We start from the raw sequence: 26,682 nt of genomic DNA on the forward strand, positions 1-26,682 counted from the left end.
TGCCAAAGCAGTTGTAGCAACCTTTGGCCCTGGTAGAATGAGCACTGCATATTTCTGGAGGCTGCTTTTTGGTATATGCTTAGCAGATCTTAATGCAGAGCACGATCCAGTGTGAAATGTTTTTTTTCTGCACAGCCTTGCTGTTTTTTGCTCCAGAGAGCCCCACAAAGAGCTGATTGTCCACCTGGTGGTCTTTGGTATGATCAATGTAAAGGTTCAGCACTCTCTTGGGGTCCAAGTGATGATGTCTCTACTCCTGCTTAAAAAGGGACGAGTAGATCATAGAACACTGTGGTGATGTTTTGACCAACATGTAATGGTGACACAACTTTAGGCAAGAAAGATGCCCGCATCCACAATACCAGTTTATCTGGGAAGAAGATGGTGTATGGCAGTTTGACACAAAGAGCTTGTAGCTCACTTACATGCTGCATTGATGTGACTGCAACAAGAAACACCAACTTGAGTGTGAGAGCCGCAAAGGGCAGCTGTAAGGCAGCTCGAAGGCAGTGTCCATCAGGAATTAATAGACCAAGTTAAGGTCCCGCTGTGAAGGAGGAAATAAATGTTGTAACCCTATTAAGGAACTCATAAAAAACAGAGACTTAAACAATGAAGGTTGGCCCTGCAGCTGCAAAAAAAAAAAAAAAAAAAAAAAAAAAAGAAAGCTGAAAGACTCAAAAGGTAACCTTTAACTGTGCCCAGTGCAACGCCTTGCCGAGTAAGAGAGAAACCAAACAACAAAACATGCGATAACTTAGCCTGGAGGGGGTCAATCTTACATATATTGCACCAAACCACAATTTTTTTCTGACAGCCATATACAGGATTTCGTTGAGGGATGCCTGGCTGCCAAGGTGACAGCAACCATCTCTGGAGCAAGGTCGAAGATGTTTAGTTGTCACCGCTCAATCTCCATGCATGAAAGTGGACACTGCAAAGACCCGGGTGCAGACCTATGCCCTGCTGCTGCAATAGAAAAGCCTCCTGAAGTGGCAGCCTAATCGAAGGACAGATGTTTGAGCCCAAAGAGTTCCGGATACCATATACAATGCCCAAACCAGAGCCACTAGGATGACGTGGACAAGGTTAGTCCTGATTTTCTTGCGGACTCAGGGCAGGAGTGTTATTGGTGGAAAAGCACACAGGAGTCCTGAGACTGACATAAGCACAATGCATCACCAAGCAAGAGACACCTTGGAGACTCCAGCATGCAGAAGAGTTCACATTGCACATTGTCAGTGGTGGTGAACAGATCGAGGCAAGCGCAGAGGAAACCTTGTGCCACCTCAGGGTGTAACTGTCACTTGCGATTCGCCGGGCGTCGACAGCTGAGTTAATCCGCCCTGGCATTCAAAGAGCCTGGCAGAGGTGTAGGACCTCCTAAAACAGGGTCTGTGACCCTATCCTGCCCTGTTTGTTGCAGTACCACATGACGGTGGTGTTGTCTGTGAGCACCTGAACCAGTCTCAATTTGATGGAAGTAAGGGTTTCAATGGCAAGTGGTTGTCCTCAGCTCCAAAAGGTTGATATGAAAGGGGGACTCCGACAGAGACCAGAGACTTCTGATCACCACCAAAACGGGAACCCTATTCTAAAAGCAATGCATCGGTCACCACTGTCAGCTGTGGGTGGGGAAAGGAGAGGGGTCTGCCGCAGACTCAATTAGTGTTCAGTAACCACCACTGCAGATCTCTTGCAGTCTCCTCTGAAATCTGAACGTGGTATGAGAAGTCCCCTTGATTCTGGGCCTAGTGAGACTTTAGATCTCACTGCAGAGCCGACATGTGCCAGGCGTGCTTCACCAGCAGGATGCACAGGGGGCCATTAGTTCCAGGAGCCTCTAATTTGATATGCAGTCACAGCAGGCCTTAGACTGGTGACTCGACCCCAGGAACCACGAGCACGCAAGATGGGGTTTTGTGAAGGACATCTGTTTGCAAAATGAACTACAGGGCATAAAATCTGTTGCTTTTGGGGGTGCCATTACCCTGCACAATGTGAAATTTAGATGTTGGTGGGGAAGAAAGGAACTTACATTAGACCGGAGGAATGGTGTAAACTCTGCAAGTCATTTCCAAAGCAGAAACGGTGTCAGTGCAGAGCCACATGGCACCACCTACCGGCAAAAAGACGTACTACCTTAAAGTTTACAGATGCAGTCTGACACCTGGAGAATATTCAACATGTGAGGAATTTACAGCTACAAGTCTGTATCACACATTTATCACAATACCCAGCAGATTGATATGGCCAAATTGAGGAAGCAGGCCATGTGTTTCGAAAGGGAAAGTGTGCTGAACTGTACATTGTGCAGTACATGGTCCTACAATATCACTACACACATGAAATAACATTACATTTGACTAGTAACACTTTTTTCTTAATAGAGGCGTGTTGTGACATAAGAGCGGCCTACAAGAAAAAAATAGTGTATATTAAAATAATGTTCAAGTATTTTCTAAAACGTATTAAATGAAACTATGGTGTGCGCTTCATCAATGATAACCAGCAGTGAGGCCGCCACGCCCGCACTGAAACCTAGGACTATGGGCACCAGAATCCTGAGTGGCTGAGGGGCCGCCACACCTGCATCACAGCGCGCAAGGTGCTTAAGTGGAGCACTTGAGTCCCATAGCACGGGGAGGACAGCAATGAGGATGCCACACACGCTACTGTAATGTCGCGGCCAGTGACGGGAACTGGAGCACAGGCATTACTATTAAGAAGGATTGAGGAGGGGAGGGGTTTTCCTTTTAACCCAACTTCCCCTTTCACCACGGGCAGTTGTTAGGGTGTATGACATGGGGAAAGTAATGAAAGAGAGGTTGGCGAGCAGGCGGGGCCAACAGTAGATACAGCGTGCACTGGAAGCCCTGCTCGCAGCCCTCACACAATTAAAGAAAAGGCCTCTGAGTGTTTGTCCAGTTCGCAATGCGCAGCAGGTTCATGGTCGTTACATGAAACTTTACTTTGGAAACGAAGGTGGCCCCCGGACCTCACCTTCTTTTTGATTCTCTCTCCACGCTACCGCGATTGGAGCCGCAAAACTGCTCTCCTTTGCCGGCATATCGCTGAAGCAGCGTCAGAGGGCGTGGCCCGCTGCCTGCTGATCGGTGGAAACCACGATGATTAGCTCCCCTACGGTGATCAAAAGTAAGCGTGCGGAAGCGCGTTCTTTTGGCCCGCTCCCTTTGCTGCCTCGTGGAGGCTTACGTGTGCTATAGCTGCCTGCCACCTGCACCCCTTCAACTGTACTGCTGCTGATTGCGCTCCCAACAGGACAAAAAATAAAAAGATAATCAAGTACAATGACAAGTGCCTAACTTCCATAGTCCTGGTTACCTGCTGCCCCACAACCTGCCATGCCACTGAAAGTGAGGCTCCATAAAACAAACAAAAAATAAAAATATTCTAAAAACAAAGACCTCTAATTGGACACTGGGCTCCAGCACACGGGCTGCTATGCGTGAGGAAGGTAGATCCATCCAGACATAGCTGTACAGAGACCCTTTTCACACAACATGGCCACCATACCAGCAATTGAATTATTCATCATTGAGGGCGCGCTGTCCGCTCAAACCTCCAGGTGGAAAGACTGGGTGGAAAGGGTCCTCCTCTTCTTTGAAGCAACCAAATTAGAGAACGCCCAGAAAAAAACAATGCTCCTCTATCTTGGAAAGAAAGACATTCACCGAATTTCCAAGACCACTGAGGAGGTCGCCCCAAAGACCCACCTCACGCTAATCGCTGCCCTCAATGCCCACTTGAAGCCGATGACCAACACGGACTACAAACACTTTGATTCGTCAGGCACGACAGCTGGCGGATGAATCTATAGACTCGTTCCACATGTGTCTGAAAGAACTAGCCAGCACCTGCCAGTTCGCAAATGAAAGAGAGGAAATCAGAGGGCAGATAATACATGGGTGCATATCCACAAAACTACAAGAAAGAATCCTGAAGAGTCAGGAAGATTACTAGCTGACATACTCACCCTGGGGAGGACAAAGGAACTCTCCAAAACTAGAGCATCGCACATGGAAGCCGCGCTACACGTACATGTGAAAGAAGAACCTGTGAATGCAGTCACAGCGACACCTTGATGGCTACCAGGTGGTAAAGTGTCAACTACTCCCAGGAGCAAATAGGCTGACCTGAAGGGGCAGAGGTGACCCATCTGAACCTGACAGAACATGCAGGGAATGCTGGGAGGGTCATTTCGGCATTAAAGTGTCAAGTCCTGCTTGAATGACACATCCTTCTTTGTAGGTCTGCTACGGTTTTTCATATGACACTTGGGGCGCACTTTGAAGAGGCCTCCCCTTGTCAAAGGCAAATATTAGCTGACACTTGGACAGGGCCCTTCTGCTCTCTTTCCGGCCAGTCAGACTATATTACAGTGTCACAGACAGTTTGACAGGTCTGTTGGGCTTACACATATCATGTACAGCACATTTTAGAAGGGAAACAGAATGCCATAGTACTTTGCATGTATCCACTGTCTAGTTGGGGAAAGCTCATCTTTGAGTCTACCTAAAGTCTGTCACTGATCGTATTAGGGGTACAAGGGCTGCCTAAAACTCTGTTCTAGTGTTAGATGCCGGAGTACATCTTGATTACTGTAGTATACTCCCCACACACACCCAGCCCTCAGAGCCCAAGTTTAGTGTGGCTGAAGACTTCAGCCAAAAGTGGGTATGGTTAGCCCATGGAACCTTTACTCCATGGGTTATGGCGTCCCCCAAGGTTACTTTCAACTGCTAGATTGTGCCAGGCATACATGTGGCACTTCCAGACAACCACTTCAGAACACTCTTAGAGCTGTGGAACATCAGAAGAGGACTGATCCTGCTGTCATACCTAAAGAGACAAGCCATGCTCACCCTCTTGTAAGAAGTGGACTCCAAAGGTCACAAGGCTGACCTCTAGTTAAAGTTACAGGGAAATAAACTAGAAGAGGCCTTTTCCTGCAACTGCCTAGTTGACCAATGGCAACGGGACCTGGATTGGACTCTCCTGCTGGCCTCTGCCTGCCATCCTGTGAGCCTGTAAATGCCTCCCCTGAGGTCCCGGAAGGATTTGTAAGTATACTCCCTGTGGTAGATTGGTATTTAAAGTACTAAAGTCAGACGGTAAAGTCTGTGATCAGGGCAAATCTGGTCAGTACATCTGCCTGCACTCCATCGCAGTCGGCATTATTGCGCTTAGGACCAGTTCTACTGTGACCATTGACTATCTTTTTATGTGTCGGCTCGACAGCACATGCGCTGTCTCTTCAAGACAAGTTGTTTATAATAGCTTACAGTTTGTTCACTTCCACATTACTCTCGTATCCTCTGTTCCAGTTTGTTGCATGGGTCATGCACCTTCTTGTGTTCCATGCTTCTCCAGAGCATGCACCATGTATATGTGTCCATCCACTGCACCCATTTTAGGAGCTACTTTTTTTGTTTCACCTTAAGCACTCCATAGAAGTGCTAGTGTTTTCAATTGCTTCTTTTATCTCCCACCCGCCCCCATCCCTGTGGCTTCTTTTCCCACTAGAGCCCAGTAGCAATCAGTTCAATGCACAGAGGATGTGGTCTAATGGCCAGATCTGCCTACTTTGGAGCTGGGGAACCAGGTTTGAGTCTTGGCATCAGCTCGACATCCTGTGATCCCGGACAAATCACTTAATCTCCCTGTGCTTGCAAAAACAATGTGTGTCCCCTTGTGTATTGTAACAGGGGCTTGTATAAGCACTCCAAAAGCTTCAAGTAGAGTTTGGGCTATATAAAACAAATAAAATTTAAGTTGCCACTTGTCACCAGTTGTGTGACCAGTATGCCATGGCCCCTAGAGCAAAGTAGGAATGGGTAACCTGATTGCTGCTCGAAACATGAAATACAGCAATAATCAGGGTTCAGTGGACCCCTCAGGCCTCAATAGCCTTTTGCCACTGCACCTGCTGTACCGAAGGAAGCTACACCCAAGAGTGGCACCTCTGATTTTTGCTGGACACTTGCTTATGGAGCATATGACAAACATCTAGTGCAACACCATTTACAAAGCCAGACCTCAATCTACAGCGACTTCTATCATGGCATAAGACTGAACTGTGAGACTGACATTGAATGCAGGATATGCTTGAAAAAGGATGTGGTGTAGCGGCCAGAGCTGCTTCCTTTGGAACTGGAGCTTGAGGTTTGAGTTTGTGCATCAGAATATCATTCTGTGATTCTGGCCAAATCACAGTCTCCCCATGCATACTTAAAATGAATACCTCCTTGTGTAATGTAACTGGTGCTCAGGTAAAGTGCTCCAATGCCTTCAGGTTGAGTTCTTGCTTTATAAAACTGGTAAAAAAAAACAGTTACATTATACAAGGAAATATTCATTTTAAGGTCTCGGCTAGAGGGTGCATTTGTTGTCTCTTGGCCCACCTGTGTTAAATTAATTGGCTTGGCCCTCCTGCCACACAGAAAAGCGTTCTGATTTGGACAGCCCTGGCTGCGCCACACTGCTTTTTTTTCAGTGACTTTGTCATACTGGACAGCATATGTGCTGCTATACAACATGGCTAAACGCCAATAGCTCTCCCACTGCAGCAGAGACCTATTGACTTTGCTAATGCTTGGGGTTTTGTTTGCAGTTTTTTATACGGCAAACTCAATCCAACGGTATGCAAGCACTTTACATGAGCTCCAGTTCTATTACACAAGGTCACATTGATTTAAAGGAATGGGGAAATAAGCGATTAGCCTAGAATGAAAGGATGTTGAACCAACACTCAAACCTGATTCCCTAGTCCTAAAGTCAGCATCTCTGGTCTGAAATGCCATAAACCCTTTCCTATTATCTGGCAATTTCTTATTTGTGTTGTTATTTATACTTAAAAATTCATACCTCCAGTTTCCCCTTACTGGAGTTATGTAATTTATTTATGTCATTTTGCTGATTAAATGACACTCTAGTTTTCTAGTTTGTTTGGGATTTTTATTGTTTTGTATTTCAACTTTGTTGTTTTAGCACTGTATAAATACTTTACACAGTGCCTCTAATTTAAAACTGTCTGCTCTGTCTCTTTGCTACCAGGGAGTTGAGCTCAGATTAATTTAGTGACTTTATGGGTGCACCATGACAAAGATCGGGGTAATTACTTGCGGTGGGTACTTACCTCCCTCACCTAATAACCCAGTTTCTTACAATGTGTTAAGTCCGACCTCTAGTCTTCTGATCTCAGTGTTGGTGTTAATCTTTTGGAACAAACAACAATGGATCGGGGCAAGGGACATCCCTGTCTCAAACCTATGGACAGAGTTATGGTGAGGGTATTAAATTTTATTTTTGTGGCTGGATATACATAATTTGCTAAAATGTATTTTCTTATGGTGGGCGTAAAATTAGTTTTTTCTAGTGTTTTGTGTAGGAATCTCCATATCAAATGCATTCTCCATATCAAGCATGAGAAGGATTAATTGGGCTTTATTTCAGGTTGTTACTTTTACAAGATCGAAATTAAGCCATATATTGACCATTGCCTATCTGTTTTCAATAAGAAATGACTGGACTTGGTGAATTAACCTTGCCCTACATTAAAGCTACGGGTTGACACGACCAAATTGTCTTGGGGTTTTTATCTGGGTTAAGAAGCAAGGCTGTATTGGATCTTATTATTGCTTTTGTCACTTCAAGAGGTTGAAAATGACTTATTATTTTGCTGAGGATATCCCTAAATGGTTTATAAAAGAAGGTATCTTGGTCTGGGACTTTGTTTATGGTTAGGAGTTGGATAACCTCAGCTACTTCCTCCATGGTAACTGGGGCTTCCTTTTATGAGTCTTGATCCAGTGGCTGGAACTTTATGTCCTCCCAGTACTCTACTTGCTCATTGTTATGTGTTGCCCTTCAGCACTATAAATTAGATGGGAAGATGAAAAATCCACCCACTACATCTATGCTGATATTATTTTCCCTTCATCATCCCTTAGTCATTTGATGGTATTGTAAATTTGCTGGATTCTTAAATTATAGTCCAAATGAATGTCATCTTTCGCTCCTCTCTCACAGTACAACTGTTTTCTTCTAAGCACCTATCTATTCTAACTAAAATAATCTGTTTAAACTGCCCTCTAGTTTTCATGTTCTTTCAGGGTCTGCTTTGAGATGTAAGTTGTTTTGTTCTAACTCTTTTTCCTTGTTTAACTTGAAAAAAGTGGTTGTGTGTAATACGAGCTTCCCTCAATCACAGCCTTTGCAGATTAAAGGTTGACCACGATGTTTGCCAATCTCAAGTCTCAAATGTATAACATAAGTCATGGAATTTGGTTTCCCTGTATCGGTCCGTCAAGCGTACTTTTTGGGTTTCATGAATGTATAACAAACAAAACAAGCAAACACCGTTTTAAGAAACTTATAGTACTGAACTTCCACTCTGTCTCCATTTCTTGTCTTTTGCTGGGTTAGTTGTTATACGACCCTTACTGACTCTGTGCAATGATTCTCTCAGTAGGAGCTCCCACCTTCTTACAAGTCTTTGGATTCCATAGTATCTACCTTCACAGCTCTCCAACCCCACATCTTTTCATGCACCTGCATAGGCCATGCTCCTACTTGAGCATGGCTGGTCTGATAGCCTCTCCCGGGGGTCTCCACCTTCCAAAAAAGGTGTTGGATCAGCTTTGGGTGAAATTGCTGTACTTCGGTTCATTGTAGCTCGAAGCCCGATTTTGTCTGCTTCTGCGCTCTCTGCTGGGCGGTCTCATCTTCGGTTGTCTCGCTGCTTCGGCACGCTGATTCCTGTACTCCTTGAACCCTTTCCTGACTCGGACACTCTTGTGGTGTGTTTTTTTAATTCTATGTCAGGACTGGAGGCTTCGGATTATGCTTTCTCTTATCTTTACTGACAAAAAGCAGCCAAACAAATACAGTAAACACTTGAAACTACAGATCCCATGACCATATTCTGTCAAATCACAGTCCTTACCCTGACCCTATATAAGGCTCCAGCAATAATGTCCGTCCTTTTTCTTTGCTGCTGCATCAGCCAGATAAGTGCCTTATCTTTGTTCTTTCTATTGTACACTCTTGTGTGCATTTTGAAGCGCATGCATTCAAACATGCTTGTGCGCAGGCGCATCAATTGCATTAAAAGGATCGGACAATCCCTAGCATTGAGCCAGCAGGGAGTGGGAGCGAGGCCAGCAGAGCTTTCTCTGCATTTCAGTTCACTTTGATTAGAGGACGCGGTCCTCTTTCTATTGTGCTGCGTGCACATGCGTGATGAGCCGATTAGGAAATTCTTTCATTTCCGATCAGCTCTTTGCGCGCGTCTTGCAGTACAGATTAAGTGGCCTCAGAGAGCACCCGACGGGGCTGTAATAAACATTTTAGGGCTGAACCCTAGGGGAATTTGATATTTCATAATTGTGTGTGCAGGTGCTCCTTCCCCAATCCTATTATCTGTGCTGGTCAGGCAGTTATATTGCTGCCTTATAGAAAATATTTAGCAAACCTGCCACAGGGTGTCCCCCCCCTTGGAACTCTTCTACACCTCCTAACTGTGATAATGGCGTACTGCGCTGATGAGGAGGAGCAAGTTCAGGAACTGCATGAGGTGCCCATGGAACACCAGATGGAGGAGAAATTAGTGGAGTTCCTTGGTCACCATGTGCAACACTCTGTGAATTGGGCCTTATTAAGAGCCTTGACACCTCTCACACAATCGTTGACTAATTTTGTCAGGAGAGAATTTTTAGGCAAAGGCAGTCAGCAGACCCGCTCACAATCTTTTGATGTCACAGAATATCAGGACTGCCAATGCAACACTCAGGGGGAGCGTCTTCAGCCGAAATTTTAGTGCAAATGGCAGCTTCAGTGCTGCGGGATCATGAGTATGGAGGGTTTAACCCTTATGAATCCAAAACCCCCTTTTCATTGCTCTCTCAGCCTCAGGAGGAGGCACAAGAACATTCGTCTTCTAATTCAGAGTCAGAGGACTCACAGAAAGATTCCCCTTGACAAGAGAAAAAGCGTAAATACCACCATGTTACATCAGAGACTCCAGTTCCAGTTGGGCGTAACCTCCTTTTTGCCCCAGAGGACATTATACATCCCCGCTCCACGGAGTGGATCCCTAGTGCTGAGGTAGCTCATTATGTTCAAGATAGATTACGATAAAATTTTGAGAAGGAAGTTCGCAACACTCTTCGTTCAGAATGTCCCAGGCCATCCTTGAATGGTAAAGTGGCAAAGTGGCAGATACCCTGGAACGGGACACCAGCATGGCGACGTTTCTTAAAAAATTCTTCAAAGACCCGAAGATAGGGCTAGACTGCACTTGACGCGGCTGTCAGGATAAACTCCTTGATGTCTCTGGACCGTTAACAAAAATATTATATTTAGCAATCTAGGCAAAAGAATCCAACTCTTCCCTGGAAAAAGAAATAATGCTGAAATGGGCTAAGCGCGCTATTTGTCTTCTGGGCAACGCTAACTGCGCCATGTTCACTGAACGTCGTCGCTCATTCCTTATGCGCTTGGACCCTAAGTTAGCTGATTTGGCAACTAATAAAGAAGGATCCTTGGTTAATGGGATGCTATTTGGCGACAAATTCGTCAAAGACCTGGGCAGATACGTGGCAACCTTCACTGCACTGGACATAGCCCAATTGTCTATTAAAAGGGTCTTCAATAACACTCTTTATGCATGGGCCGGGCGCTCCAGGGGTCAGGCGCAATACCGAGGTTATCAGACCTCACGAATTGCACAACAAAGAGGCAGAGGGGTAACTACGGTTCCTCAAATTTCTATCCCAACTGATACAGAGGTCGCGGCAGGGCCTCCAGAGGATCCCGTGGTGGCGGTTCCGGACAAGAGACCAATGCAACAGATAAGGATAATTCACTTTTAGGAAGTGATTTTGGGGGAAGAATTAAACATTTTCTTTTAGCATGGCAAGGGATCACACAAGACCCATGGGTGTTACAAACTATCCAAAGTTTTCACCTAGAGTTCTATGCACCACCAGTTCAAAAGATCTGTCCCCCTCCTCTCCATTTTTCCCCCCCGGAGAGCAGTATTTCATAGACGAGGAGATTGCTGCACTCTTCCAAAAAGGAGCAGTATTGGAGTCTTCTCATCCTCAAGGGTTTGTGAGGTCGATTTTTCTGGTACAAAAGAAAGGGGGTGGTTTCTGATTAGTACTGAACCTCAAACAGTTCAATTCTTGGATTGTATACCGCCATTTCAAGATGGAGGGCATACATTTCCTCAGGGATTTATTGAGAAACGGCGATTGGATGGTCAGATTAGATTGAAAAGACGCTTATCTTTCGGTGCCAATTTTCGGACCCCACAAACACTTCCTTCAATTCCAATGGGGCTCCCGTTGGTTCGAGCTCTCCACACTACCCTTCGGCCTGTCCTCGGCGCTTTGGTGCTTCACGAAGATTCTGCATCCGGTGGTTCAGTATCTGAGAGAAAGAGGTGTAAGACTTATTGTTGACCCCGACGACATCCTGATTATGGCACAAGAGAGGGACATGGTCATCTGTCATCTCAATTGGACAGTCCAATTATTACAAGATCTTGGGTTCATCATCAACACCGAGAAATCTGTGGTGCCATCACAGAATATCGAACTCTTAGGTTTTCAAATAGACTCGATCAAGGCCCTGCTTTTGCTCCCTTTAGCCAAGCAAATAATCAAGAAAGAGTTGAGGAGAGCCCTTGTCTCTCCGAATATATCATTGAACCTGTCAGCACGTTTAGTGGGGCTTCTGGCATCTTCGATTCAGGCCATTTTTACAGGGCCTCTATATTAGAGAGCTTTTCAGAGGCTGAAGATTTTGCACCTTCAGAAGGGCCTACAGTACTCAGAGATGATTTTGATTTCAGAAGAAGCCAAGACCGAGATTTCTTGGTTGCTCTCCCACATGGATGCATGGAATGGGAGTTTGATTTTTTCCTCAGTTCCAGACGTAGTGATAGAGTTGGATGCCAGCCATTGGGGCTGAGGAGCACATTGTGGCTCGGTGGAGACAGGCGGTCGTTGATCCCGGGGGGAGTTGAGTTATCACATCAGTTGCCTAGAACTCTTGGCGGGAGTGTTCACAATCAGACCGCTCTCTCCCCGCGGAACACAATGTTCACGTTGGTACAATATGTCGGCGGTCCAATGTATCAATCGGCTCAGAGGGACCAGATCTTGCCTTTTGGTGGAGATCGCAAAGAATTTTTGACATTATTGTCTGCATCACCAAATTTCAGTGATAGCGGAATATATTCTGGGTCAGTCCAATACAACAGCAGATTGGTATTCTCGCTTCCTGCGAGATTTCAGCGATTGGAAGCTCAATCCGAAGATTTTCCAAGCACTTCAGAGACAATGGGAGCCTTTTCAAATAGACTTGTTTGCCTTCCGGTTGAACAATCAAGTTCTGATTTATTACAGTTGGAGACTGGACCCTCTTTGCAGCAGGGACGGATGCGTTTCTTCAACCTTGGCTCCAGGGCCGTTTGTATGCCTTCCCACGGTTTGACATGATTCCACGGGTGATGGTCCACATAATTCGTCAATCGGCGGAGGTAGTTTTGGTGACTCCGTTTTGGAGAGCACAGCCTTGGTTCCCCTTGGCAATGACACTATTGTGCGATTTCCCAGTGATGTTGCAGCTCTGGTAGAGCGCACCCTCTGATCCTGCAAGGCCAATTGTCCCTGATGGTGTGGACTTTCAGGTGACGATGGCAAGTGCCCGGAGTTTCTAAATCAGCGCTGTTTTTATATCTCAATCCTGGGTCCTCTCCACTCATAAGAGATATGAGCAAGCCTGGAGGAAGTGGCTATGTTGGTGCAGTGAAAGGAGTATGGATCCCGTGGGATCAGAGAGTCACGTTATAGTCAATTTTTTATCTGACTTGGCCTTACAGGGTTTAGCTTACAGGACGATTAACAATTGTCGTTCGGCCATTTCAGCCGGTCATCCTCATATTCAGGATAAACCGGTAGGGGGAACATACATTAGTGTGTAAACTTCTCAGAGGTGTTCGCATGGTTAAACCTCCTCAACTGAGGTACTCTTCCTTATGGGATGTTAATGTGCTCCTATGTTTTCTCAAAGCTTGGCCTTGTAATGAGGATCTTTCCCATAAACACATTTCAGCAAAACTTACAATGTTACTGTGACGGGCCGACCTGGTCCAACCCGCACTGTGTTCCCGCTTGTGCTGACCCTGCCAAGACTGACCCGGATCTATCTCCGGGGTCAGCCAATCGTGAGGTCCATCGTCCTTTCTGGCGGGGAAAAGGATATTTAAAAACCCGAGCCGCAGGTTGGAAGGAGTTGGAGGCCGATGAGGAACGGGAGGAGAAGAACATTGGTGAGGGCACGAAAAGAAAAGGACGAGAACACAGCCGAGGAGGCTACCGGGACATCCCCTTGTTGCACGGAGCATCCTGCTCCTTCCGAGGACGAGAGGAGGGAGACGCCCGGAAGGCTGGCAGTCTCAACCAGAGATGAGGTGTGCGGACTCCGGGAAGCGGAACGCGATCTCCCGCCACGCTCCAGGAGGAGCGTGGCACTGGCAGGTGTGTGGCAAAGTCCTGAATAGGGTTAGGGAGGTCGGGAGGGAAAGAAAAACCAAATAAAAAAGGGTGGGGGGCAGGGGAAGGTGAAGACAGACCAAAAATACACAACATACACGTGGAAAAGGTGGAGGGCACATAGTAACAGTAACAAGCAAAAGGAATGAGAAAGAGAGAGGAAAACAGATAAAGAGAGAAAGAGAAAACATGGGACAGACAAGGAAAATAGGTAATAAGGACTGCATAAAAGGAAAGGGAAAGAACTGGGAAAAGACCAGAAAGGAAGAGCAAGAGTAAGCACAACAAGAGGCAGCGGGTCATAAGAAAAGTGACCAAATCAGTTGAAACGAATAAATATTTAACTAGAGAAGATATCGCAAAGTAAACAAGGGAACAGGGAACGAAGGATTGAGAAAGAGAGAGGAAAACAGAGAAAGAGAGATTAAAAGAGTCCAAAAGACCTGAAAGTAAATACCAAGAGAAGAGGGAAAGACAGAGGCAGGAGGAAAACAGAGAAGGAAAAGGAAACGTAAAATACTCACCAAGACTATTTCTCTTCCTCCCACATGTGCTTCCCGAGAGACCAAAAGGAAGGACAAAAGAAGAGGACGGAACCGTGAATCCCTGGTTGGCAAAGAGACTTGAAGAGAAACCCCAACCCCATACGCATTCCATGTCATCGGACTGTTGCTTACTACCAATAAAATCATATTAAGACCTGTATTCACCGCTTCACGTGCCATTACTCGCGCCAATCCTGTAACAAGTGGTGTCAGAAGTGGGATTAGACTAAACCCGACACAATGGAGGAAAAACACACCATGGCAGACGTAATTGCCCAGCTGGTGGAGGGGCAGAGACACCTGCAGTTAATGTGGGAACAGCAAATGAAGGAGGCTAAAGAAGAGAGAGAGGCCTTACAGACCACCCTCAAGAGCCAAGCCACCCTCATGGCAAACAATCAACTGGTACATCAGACTGCCTTGGGGAAACTCACAGACACCATTGCACACACGAAGGTGCACCCTAATGTGCCAAGCACTGTGCTACAACAGTACCAGGAACACGAAGATCCGGATTCCTTCTTCACAAATTTTGAGAGGGTCGCTAGCACGGCGAGTTGGCCAGAGGAGAAATGGGGACAATATATTGCCCCCCTACTATCAGGACACCTACAAGCCACCTATCAAGCTATCAATCCCAGCGGGACTCTGCCATATAAAGAAATCAAGAAAACCATATTAGAACGGGGAGGGTTGGACAGTGAAAGCTACCGGTCTAGATTCCGACAGACCCAGTGGAAAACCCACGAAGAAATGTTTGATATCATCGTCCTAGAACAGTATTTGGACGCATTACCCAGTACCACCCGGAACTGGGTTAGGCAACACCCTGGGTTGACCAATGAAACCGCAATCGATCTAGCTTGTGCGTACCACCAGGGTACTGACTTCAAGGCCAACCCTAGTAGACACCCAGCCCAGGCTCGGGTACGTCTGTCTGTGGGGCGAGGAACCACACAAAGACCGATGTTGTTACAGGGGCCGGAGCGAGCTCTAGGGACCCACCTTTCCCACCCCACCTATCCAACCACGGGTCCTCAGTGTTACAACTGCTCGGAGTGGGGTCATATAGCACGATACTGCCCCCACAAAAAGGACATGGAAGAACCCATGGAAATGGGAATAGCAAAAGGAAGAGTATTTTGGGCCGGTGGAGACAGACCTACTTACACTCTCCCTATCCTGCTCAACGGTAGGGAAAGGAGAGCACTTATAGATTCCGGTTGTAGCCAGAGTGTGATACGCCAGGAATTAGTAGAACAATGACAAGAAATACCCCAATCACAAGTGCTGATCGTTTGTGTCCATGGGGATCAAAAGTATTATCCGGTAGCATTGGTCCATTTACACTGGAGAGACGGAAAAGAAACCCTCAAAGTCGGCATACTACCTCACCTAGAAGAGGATATTATCATCGGAACCGACTATAAGGACTTTCCCATGTTATTAACCAAAGCGGGTCAGGAGCACACTCTGAAAGCGTGGTGGGAGGAGGTACCCCCAGGAGCAGGTGAGGGAATAAGCCGAGATCCAAAGGAACCCATCAGTAGAAGACAAAAAAGAATACAGAGACAACTATATGTGAGAAACAAGCATACCGCCTCCGATGGTAGACAGGCCATAGCCAGCAAGGTATATACCGCCTCAGGGGACTTCAGACAGAGTCAACGAGACGACCCCTCACTGAAAAATGCATGGCACCAAGCACTGAATCCCGAGGAACATGCGGTAAGTCCAAAATTCCTTATACAAAACCATATATCGCATACCACATACAGAAGAGGGGCGGCAAAAGCAATTGATAGTTCCCAGTAGTCATAGACAACAGGTCTTCCATTTAGCTCACGGAGACAATAGAGAGGGACATCTCAGAAGATTAAAAACAGAGGAGGCGATCCTCTGGCGGTTCTATAGGCCTGGGGTTTTTGGGGACATACGGAGGCACTGCTCTGACTGCCCAAAATGTCAATTGATTAATCCTTCTCCACACCCACCTGCTCCACTCCAGCCCCTGCCAATCATAGAGACCCCTTTTTCCCGGGTAGGCATGGATATTATTGGACCACTCACCCCGTCCAGTAGGAGACGACAATATGTATTAGTATTGGTCGACTATGCCACCCGTTACCCAGAAGCTATTCCCCTCCCTAGTATGCACACCAAGGTGATAGCACAGGCAATGATCGAGTTCTTTTCCAGGGTGGGGTTCCCCAAAGAAATCCTAACAAACCAGGGGACTCCTTTTATGTCTAGGCTCATGGAAGAAGTTAGTAGAACACTAGAGATAAAACAGATCTGAACATCCGTATATTATCTACAAAAAGGCGGCCTTGTGGAAAGATACAATAGAACCATTAAGTCCTTAATCAAAGAGAGTGTTTCCGACGGAGGTAGAGATTGGGAGAAGAAATTACCCATTGTACTTTATGCTATACGCACACAGGTACAATCCTGTCTTGGTCACAGTCCTTTCGAATTGTTGTTCGGCCCGACCCCCTCGTACACTCCTCGAGATGCTGGGTGAATAATGGGAAGAGAACGAAGACGAGACTAAAGATCTGATGACTTACAAGCGGGAGTTGAGGGATAATCTTCATACCGTGTGGGAAGAAGCCCACAACTCCCTACGTGAATCATAAAAAAAACGGAAACGATGGCATGATGCAAAAAGTGTACTCCGTAGTCTGAACGTAGGGGACAAGGCCTTAATTCTTCTTCCCAGTTGTGAAAACAAACTACTGGCTCACTGGCAAGGTCCCTATGAAATCCTGGAACAGGTTACTCCCACTACATATAGACTAGCAATTCCCCAAGGCCAAGGGCGAGAACAAATATACCACATAAACCTCTTAAAAAAATGGTCTGAACCAACAAACACACAATCCATTCGGTATATCACTAATGTGGCCACGGACGAAATCCCCTTTCTGTCTTTTCCCACGCAGTGTCTCACGGAGAACTCTTATCCCCAAACAAATTCCACCCTCACAGAGTCACATTACAGACAACTAATACAAGTAATCAAGTAATCAAGAAATACCATGATGTATTTTCTAAACATCCAGGACGAACACAATTAGTAGAACATTCCATACGAACCAAAAATGAAGCTATTTCCCGACAACGCCCATATCATATCCCAGAAATAAAAAAACAGGTGATAGACCGAGAGGTTCAATCTATGCTAGAGGCCGGTATAATTGAATCCTCTAATAGCCCCTGGTGCTCCCAGTGGTCTTGGTACCGAAGCCGGATGGGAGTACTCGTTTTTGCGTCGACTATAGACGGGACAGCGACTTAACTTACTTTAATGCATATCCTATGCCACGCATTGACGAGCTCCTTGAGAGATTAGGGCAAGCACGTTTCATGTCCACACTGGACCTTACAAAAGGATATTGGCAGATCCCGTTGAGGAAAGAAGATAGAGAAAAAACTGCGTTTGCAGCACCGTCGGGACTCCATAATTTTACAGTCCTTCCTTTTGGACTACATGGGGCCCCTGCCACGTTCCAACGGCTAATGGACAGGGTTTTACGTCCCCATCAGAAATATGCGGCGGTATATCTAGATGATATTGTCATCTATAGTACAACCTGGGAGGAACACCTAGAGCAGTTGGGGTCGGTATTACAAACATTAAGGGAAGCCCATCTGACAGCAAATCCAGAAAAATATTAGTTAGGATACACGAATATCAGATATCTCGGGTATGTTTAAGGTGGAGGATTGGTCCGTCCCAAGGTGGAAAAAGTGGAAGCCATCAGACAGATACCCTTACCCCGCACCAAGAAAGATGTATAAGCCTTCCTAGGTTTGGTGGGGTACTACAGGCAATTTATTCCTCATGTTTTCCACCATAGCAGCCCCACTCACCGATATGCTAACCAAATCCTGGCCCAATAACCTGCGTGCTCTCCCTGTGGCAGCCCAAACCAGTTTTGAATGCCTAAAAAGTGTACTCACTAAGGATCCAGTATTATGTTGTCTGGACTTCCATAGACCACTCATATTACAAACAGACGCTTCCAATGAGGGGCTTGGGGCAGTTCTTTTTCAACCACAGGATGATTGGTCAATACACCCCCTTTTGTATATCAGTCGGAAGCTCCTTCCCAGAGAAGTTCACTACCCCACAATTGAAAAAGAATGTTTAGCAATTAAGTGGGCGGTAGAGTCATTGCGGTATTATCTCACTGGTCGCTTGTTTACCCTTATCACGGATCATACACCTCTCACCTGGCTGACTCGCAACAAAGACTCTAATTCACGTGTCCTGCGGTGGTTTCTCTCATTGCAACCCTTTTCCTTTCAGGTCGTGCACTCCCCTGGCAGCCACATGTGGAATGCTGACTTCTTGTCCCGTTATCCGGCACCTAAGCAGCATCATCTGCCGCTCTCTAGGGGGAGTGTATGTGACGGGCAGACCTGGTCCGACCCGCACTGTGTTCCCGCTTGTGCTGACTCTGCCCAGGCTGACCCGGATCCACCTCTGGGGTCAGCCAATCGTGAGGTCCATCGTCCTTTCTGGCGGGGAAAAGAACATTTAACCCCTTCGCTGCCAGGCCTTTTTTTGGCTATTTGGAGCAGTTTGCGCTTAGGCCCTCATAACTTTTTGTTCACGTAAGCTACCCACGCCAAATTTGTGTCCTTTTTTTCCAACATCCTAGGGATTCTAGAGGTACCCAGACTTTGTGGGTTCCCCAGAAGGAGGCCAAGAAATTAGCCAAAAAACAGTGAAAATTTCGTTTTTTTTAAAAAAATGGGAAAAATGGGCTGCAGAAGAAGGCTTGTGGTTTTTTCCCTGAAAAGGGCATCAACAAAGGGTTTGCAGTGATAAAATCACCAGCTTCCCAGCTTTCAGGAACAGGCAGACTTGAATCAGAAAACCCAATTTTTCAACAAAATTTTGGCATTTTACTGGGACATACCCCATTTTAACGATTTTTTGTGCTTTCAGCCTCCTTCCAGTCAGTGACAGAAATGGGCATGAAACCAACGCTGGATCCCAGAAACCGCAACATTTCTGAAAAGTAGACAAAATTCTGAATTCAGCAAGGGGTAATTTGTGTAGATCCTACAAGGGTTTCCTACAGAAAATAACTGAAAAATAAAAATATTGAAATTGAGGTGAAAAAAACATCAATTTTTCTCTAACTTTTACTCTGTAACTTTTTCCTGCAATGTCAGATTTTCGAAAGCAATATACCGTTACGTCTGCTGGACTCTTCTGGTTGCGGGGATATATAGGGCTTGTAGGTTCATCAAGAACTCTAGGTACCCAGAGCCAATAAATGACCTGCACCCTGCAGTGGGTTTTCATTCTATGCCGGGTATACAGCAATTAATTTGCTGAAATATAAAGAGTAAAAAATAGCTATCAAGAAAACCTTTGTATTTCCAAAATGGGCACAAGAAAAGGTGTTGAGAAGCAGTGGTTATTTGCACATCTCTGAATTCCGGGGTGCCCATACTAGCATGTGAATTACAGGGCATTTCTCAAATAGACGTCTTTTTTACACACTGTCTTACATTTGGAAGGGAAAAATGTAGAGAAAGACAAGGGGCAATAACACTTGTTTTGCTATTCTATGTTTCCCCAAGACTCCCGATAAAAATGATACCTCACTTGTGTGGGTAGGCCTAGCACCCGCGACAGGATATACCCCAAAACACAACGTGGACACGTCACAGAAAACAGAGCTGTTTTTAGCAAAGTGCCTACCTGTAGATTTTGGCCTCTAGCTCAGCCGCCACCTAGGGAAACCTACCAAACCTGTGCATTTCTGAAAACTAGAGACCTAGGGGAATCCAAGATGGGGTGACTTGTGTGGCTCGGACCAGGTTCTGTTACCCAGAATCCTTTGCAAACCTCAAAATTTGGCTAAAAAAACACATGTTCCTCACATTTCTGTGGCAGAAAGTTCTGGAATCTGAGAGGAGCCAAAAATTTCCTTCCACCCAGCGTTCCCCCACGTCTCCCGATAAAAATGATACCTCACTTGTGTGGGTAGGCCTAGCGCCCGCGACAGGAAATGCCCCAAAGCGCAACCTGGACACAGCCAAATATTTGAAGGAAAACAGAGGTGTTTTTTGCAAAGTGCCTACCTGTAGATTTTGGCCTGTAGCTCAGCCGCCACCTAGGGAAACCTACCAAACCTGTGCATTTCTGAAAACTAGAGACCTAGGGGAATCCAAGATGGGGTGACTTGTGTGGCTCGGACCAGGTTCTGTTACCCAGAATCCTTTGCAAACCTCACAATTTGGCTAAAAAAACACATGTTCCTCACATTTCTGTGGCAGAAAGTTCTGGAATCTGAGGGGAGCCACAAATTTCATCCACCCAGCGTTCCCCCACATCTCCCGATAAAAATGATACCTCACTTGTGTGGGTAGGCCTAGCCCCCACGACAGGAAACGCCCCAAAGCGCAACGTGGACACAGCAAAATTTTTGAAGGAAAACAGAGGTGTTTTTTGCAAAGTGCCTACCTGTAGATTTTGGCCTGTAGCTCAGCCGCCAACTAGGGAAACCTACCAAACCTGTGCATTTATGAAAACTAGAGACCAAGGGGAATCCAAGATGGGGTGACTTGTGTGGCTCGGACCAGGTTCTGTTACCCAGAATCCTTTGCAAACCTCAAAATTTGGCTAACAAAAGACGTTTCTCACATTTCTGTGGCAGAAAGTTCTGGAATCTGAGAGGAGCCACAAATTTCCTTCCACCCAGCGTTCCCCCACGTCTCCCGATAAAAATGATACCTCACTTGTGTGGGTAGGCCTAGCGCCCGCGACAGGAAAAGCCCCAAAGCGCAACGTGGACACAGCCAAATTTTTGAAGGAAAACAGAGGTGTTTTTTGCAAAGTGCCTACCTGTAGATTTTGGGCTGTAGCTCAGCCGCCACCTAGGGAAACCTATCAAACCTGTGCATTTCTGAAAACTAGAGACCTAGGGCAATCCATGATGGGGTGACTTGTGTGGCTCGGACCAGGTTCTGTTACCCAGAATCCTTTGCAAACCTCAAAATTTGGCTAAAAAAACACTTGTTCCTCACATTTCTGTGGCAGAAAGTTCTGGAATCTGAGAGGAGCCAAAAATGTCCTTCCTCCCAGCGTTCCCCCACGTCTCCCGATAAAAATGATACCTCACTTGTGTGGGTAGGCCTAGCGCCCGCGATAGGAAATGCCCCAAAGCGCAACGTGGACACAGCCAAATTTTTGAAGGAAAACAGAGGTGTTTTTTGCAAAGTGCCTACCTGTAGATTTTGGCCTGTAGCTCAGCCGCCACCTAGGGAAACCTACCAAACCTGTGCATTTCTGAAAACTAGAGACCTAGAGGAATCCAAGATGGGGTGACTTGTGTGGCTCGGACCAGGTTCTGTTACCCAGAATCCTTTGCAAACCTCAAAATTTGGCTAAAAAAACACATGTTCCTCACATTTCTGTGGCAGAAAGTTCTGGAATCTGAGAGGAGCCACAAATTTCCTTCCACCCAGCGTTCCCCCACGTCTCCCGATAAAAATGATACCTCACTTGTGTGGGTAGGCCAAGCGCCCGCGACAGGAAACGCCCCAAAGCGCAACGTGGACACAGCCAAATTTTTGAAGGAAAACAGAGGTGTTTTTTGCAAAGTGCCTACCTGTAGATTTTGGCCTGTAGCTCAGCCGCCACCTAGGGAAACCTACCAAACCTGTGCATTTCTGAAAACTAGAGACCTAGGGGAATCCAAGATGGGGTGACTTGTGTAGCTCGGATCAGGTTCTGTTACCCAGAATCCTTTGCAAACCTCAAAATTTGGCTAAAAAAACACATGTTCCTCACATTTCTGTGGCAGAAAGTTCTGGAATCTGAGAGGAGCCACAAATTTCCTTACACCCATCGTTCCCCCACGTCTCCCGATAAAAATGATACCTCACTTGTGTGGGTAGGCCTAGCGCCCGCGACAGGAAACGCCCCAAAGCGCAACATGGACACAGCCACATTTTTGAAGGAAAACAGAGGTGTTTTTTGCAAAGTGCCTACCTGTAGAGTTTGGCCTGTAGCTCAGCCGCCACCTAGGGAAACCTACCAAACCTGTGCATTTCTGAAAACTAGAGACCTAGGGGAATCCAAGATGGGGTGACTTGTGTGGCTCGGACCAGGTTCTGTTACCCAGAATCCTTTGCAAACCTCAGAATTTGGCTAAAAAAACACATGTTCCTCACATTTCTGTGGCAGAAAGTTCTGGAATCTGAGGGGAGCCACAAATTTCCTTCCACCCAGCGTTCCCCCACGTCTCCCGATAAAAATTATACCTCACTTGTGTGGGTAGGCCTAGCGCCCGCGGCAGGAAACGCCCCAAAGCGCAACGTGGACACAGCCAAATTTTTTAAGGAAAACAGAGGTGTTTTTTTGCAAAGTGCCTACCTGTAGATTTTGGCCTGTAGCTCAGCCGCCACCTAGGGAAACCTACCAAACCTGTGCATTTCTGAAAACTAGAGACCTAGGGGAATCCAAGATGGGGTGACTTGTGTGGCTCGGACCAGGTTCTGTTACCCAGAATCCTTTGCAAACCTCAAAATTTGGCTAAAAAAACACATGTTCCTCACATTTCTGTGGCAGAAAGTTCTGGAATCTGAGAGGAGCCACAAATTTCCTTCCACCCAGCGTTCCCCCACGTCTCCCGATAAAAATGATACCTCACTTGTGTGGGTAGGCCAAGCGCCCGCGACAGGAAACGCCCCAAAGCGCAACGTGGACACAGCCAAATTTTTGAAGGAAAACAGAGGTGTTTTTTGCAAAGTGCCTACCTGTAGATTTTGGCCTGTAGCTCAGCCGCCACCTAGGGAAACCTACCAAACCTGTGCATTTCTGAAAACTAGAGACCTAGGGGAATCCAAGATGGGGTGACTTGTGTAGCTCGGACCAGGTTCTGTTACCCAGAATCCTTTGCAAACCTCAAAATTTGGCTAAAAAAACACATGTTCCTCACATTTCTGTGGCAGAAAGTTCTGGAATCTGAGAGGAGCCACAAATTTCCTTACACCCATCGTTCCCCCACGTCTCCCGATAAAAATGATACCTCACTTGTGTGGGTAGGCCTAGCGCCCGCGACAGGAAACGCCCCAAAGCGCAACATGGACACAGCCAAATTTTTGAAGGAAAACAGAGGTGTTTTTTGCAAAGTGCCTACCTGTAGAGTTTGGCCTGTAGCTCAGCCGCCACCTAGGGAAACCTACCAAACCTGTGCATTTCTGAAAACTAGAGACCTAGGGGAATCCAAGATGGGGTGACTTGTGTGGCTCGGACCAGGTTCTGTTACCCAGAATCCTTTGCAAACCTCAAAATTTGGCTAAAAAAACACATGTTCCTCACATTTCTGTGGCAGAAAGTTCTGGAATCTGAGAGGAGCCCCAAATTTCCTTCCACCCAGCATTCCCCCACGTCTCCCGATAAAAATGATACCTCACTTGTGTGGGTAGGCCAAGCGCCCGCGACAGGAAACGCCCCAAAGCGCAACGTGGACACAGCCAAATTTTTGAAGGAAAACAGATGTTTTTTGCAAAGTGCCTACCTGTAGATTTTGGCCTGTAGCTCAGCCGCCACCTAGGGAAACCTACCAAACCTGTGCATTTCTGAAAACTAGAGACCTAGGGGAATCCAAGATGGGGTGACTTGTGTAGCTCGGACCAGGTTCTGTTACCCAGAATCCTTTGCAAACCTCAAAATTTGGCTAAAAAAACACATGTTCCTCACATTTCTGTGGCAGAAAGTTCTGGAATCTGAGAGGAGCCACAAATTTCCTTACACCCATCGTTCCCCCACGTCTCCCGATAAAAATGATACCTCACTTGTGTGGGTAGGCCTAGCGCCCGCGACAGGAAACGCCCCAAAGCGCAACATGGACACAGCCAAATTTTTGAAGGAAAACAGAGGTGTTTTTTGCAAAGTGCCTACCTGTAGAGTTTGGCCTGTAGCTCAGCCGCCACCTAGGGAAACCTACCAAACCTGTGCATTTCTGAAAACTAGAGACCTAGGGGAATCCAAGATGGGGTGACTTGTGTGGCTCGGACCAGGTTCTGTTACCCAGAATCCTTTGCAAACCTCAAAATTTGGCTAAAAAAACACATGTTCCTCACATTTCTGTGGCAGAAAGTTCTGGAATCTGAGAGGAGCCACAAATTTCCTTCCACCCAGCGTTCCCCCACGTCTCCCGATAAAAATGATACCTCACTTGTGTGGGTAGGCCAAGCGCCCGCGACAGGAAACGCCCCAAAGCGCAACGTGGACACAGCCAAATTTTTGAAGGAAAACAGAGGTGTTTTTTGCAAAGTGCCTACCTGTAGATTTTGGCCTGTAGCTCAGCCGCCACCTAGGGAAACCTACCAAACCTGTGCATTTCTGAAAACTAGAGACCTAGGGGAATCCAAGATGGGGTGACTTGTGTAGCTCGGACCAGGTTCTGTTACCCAGAATCCTTTGCAAACCTCAAAATTTGGCTAAAAAAACACATGTTCCTCACATTTCTGTGGCAGAAAGTTCTGGAATCTGAGAGGAGCCACAAATTTCCTTACACCCATCGTTCCCCCACGTCTCCCGATAAAAATGATACCTCACTTGTGTGGGTAGGCCTAGCGCCCGCGACAGGAAACGCCCCAAAGCGCAACATGGACACAGCCAAATTTTTGAAGGAAAACAGAGGTGTTTTTTGCAAAGTGCCTACCTGTAGAGTTTGGCCTGTAGCTCAGCCGCCACCTAGGGAAACCTACCAAACCTGTGCATTTCTGAAAACTAGAGACCTAGGGGAATCCAAGATGGGGTGACTTGTGTGGCTCGGACCAGGTTCTGTTACCCAGAATCCTTTGCAAACCTCAAAATTTGGCTAAAAAAACACATGTTCCTCACATTTCTGTGGCAGAAAGTTCTGGAATCTGAGAGGAGCCCCAAATTTCCTTCCACCCAGCATTCCCCCACGTCTCCCGATAAAAATGATACCTCACTTGTGTGGGTAGGCCAAGCGCCCGCGACAGGAAACGCCCCAAAGCGCAACGTGGACACAGCCAAATTTTTGAAGGAAAACAGGTGTTTTTTGCAAAGTGCCTACCTGTAGATTTTGGCCTGTAGCTCAGCCGCCACCTAGGGAAACCTACCAAACCTGTGCATTTCTGAAAACTAGAGACCTAGGGGAATCCAAGATGGGGTGACTTGTGTGGCTCGGACCAGGTTCTGTTACCCAGAATCCTTTGCAAACCTCAAAATTTGGCTAAAAAAACACATGTTCCTCACATTTCTGTGGCAGAAAGTTCTGGAATCTGAGAGGAGCCCCAAATTTCCTTCCACCCAGCATTCCCCCACGTCTCCCGATAAAAATGATACCTCACGTGTGTGGGTAGGCCTAGCGCCCGCAACAGGAAACGCCCCAAAGCGCAACGTGGACACAGCCACATTTTTGAAGGAAAACAGAGGTGTTTTTTGCAAAGTGCCTACCTGTGGATTTTGGCCTGTAGCTCAGCCGCCACCTAGGGAAACCTACCAAACCTGTGCATTTCTGAAAACTAGAGACCTAGGGGAATACAAGATGGGGTGACTTGTGTGGCTCGGACCAGGTTCTGTTACCCAGAATCCTTTGCAAACCTCAAAATTTGGCTAAAAAAAACACATGTTCCTCACATTTCTGTGGCAGAAAGTTCTGGAATCTGAGAGGAGCCACAAATTTCCTTCCACCCAGCGTTCCCCCACGTCTCCCGATAAAAATGATACCTGACTTGTGTGGGTAGACCTAGCGCCCGCGACAGGAAACGCCCCAAAGCGCAACGTGGACATAGCCAAATTTTTGAAGGAAAACAGAGGTGTTTTTTGCAAAGTGCCTACCTGTAGATTTTGGCCTGTAGCTCAGCCGCCACCTAGGGAAACCTACCAAACCTGTGCATTTCTGAAAACTAGAGACCTAGAGGAATCCAAGATGGGGTGACTTGTGTGGCTCGGACCAGGTTCTGTTACCCAGAATCCTTTGCAAACCTCAAAATTTGGATAAAAAAAACACATGTTCCTCACATTTCTGTGGCAGAAAGTTCTGGAATCTGAGGGGAGCCACAAATTTCCTTCCACCCAGCGTTCCCCCACGTCTCCCGATACAAATGATACCTCACTTGTGTGGGTAGGCCTAGCGCCCGCGACAGGAAACGCCCCAAAGCGCAACGTGGACACAGCCAAATTTTTGAAGGAAAACAGAGGTGTTTTTTTGCAAAGTGCCTACCTGTAGATTTTGGCCTGTAGCTCAGCCGCCACCTAGGGAAACCTACCAAACCTGTGCATTTCTGAAAACTAGAGACCTAGGGGAATCCAAGATGGGGTGACTTGTGTGGCTCGGACCAGGTTCTGTTACCCAGAATCCTTTGCAAACCTCAAAATTTGGCTAAAAAAACATATGTTCCTCACATTTCTGTGGCAGAAAGTTCTGGAATCTGAGAGGAGCCACAAATTTCCTTCCACCCAGCGTTCCCCCACGTCTCCCGATAAAAATGATACCTCACTTGTGTGGGTAGGCCTAGCGCCCGCGACAGGAAACACCCCA

The 26,682-nt window shown here is 46.6% G+C and overlaps 1 protein-coding gene across 7 annotated transcripts in view; it reads right to left on the reverse strand.

Moving 5' to 3' along the window:
* TRIO (trio Rho guanine nucleotide exchange factor) overlaps positions 1–26,682 on the reverse strand; it is a 3,522,386-nt gene that overhangs the window by 1,917,387 nt on the left and 1,578,317 nt on the right. The window lies entirely within an intron of this gene.

Source organism: Pleurodeles waltl, chromosome 2_2 (assembly GCF_031143425.1).
Source record: "Pleurodeles waltl isolate 20211129_DDA chromosome 2_2, aPleWal1.hap1.20221129, whole genome shotgun sequence".
NCBI classification, from domain to species: Eukaryota; Metazoa; Chordata; class Amphibia; order Caudata; family Salamandridae; genus Pleurodeles; species Pleurodeles waltl.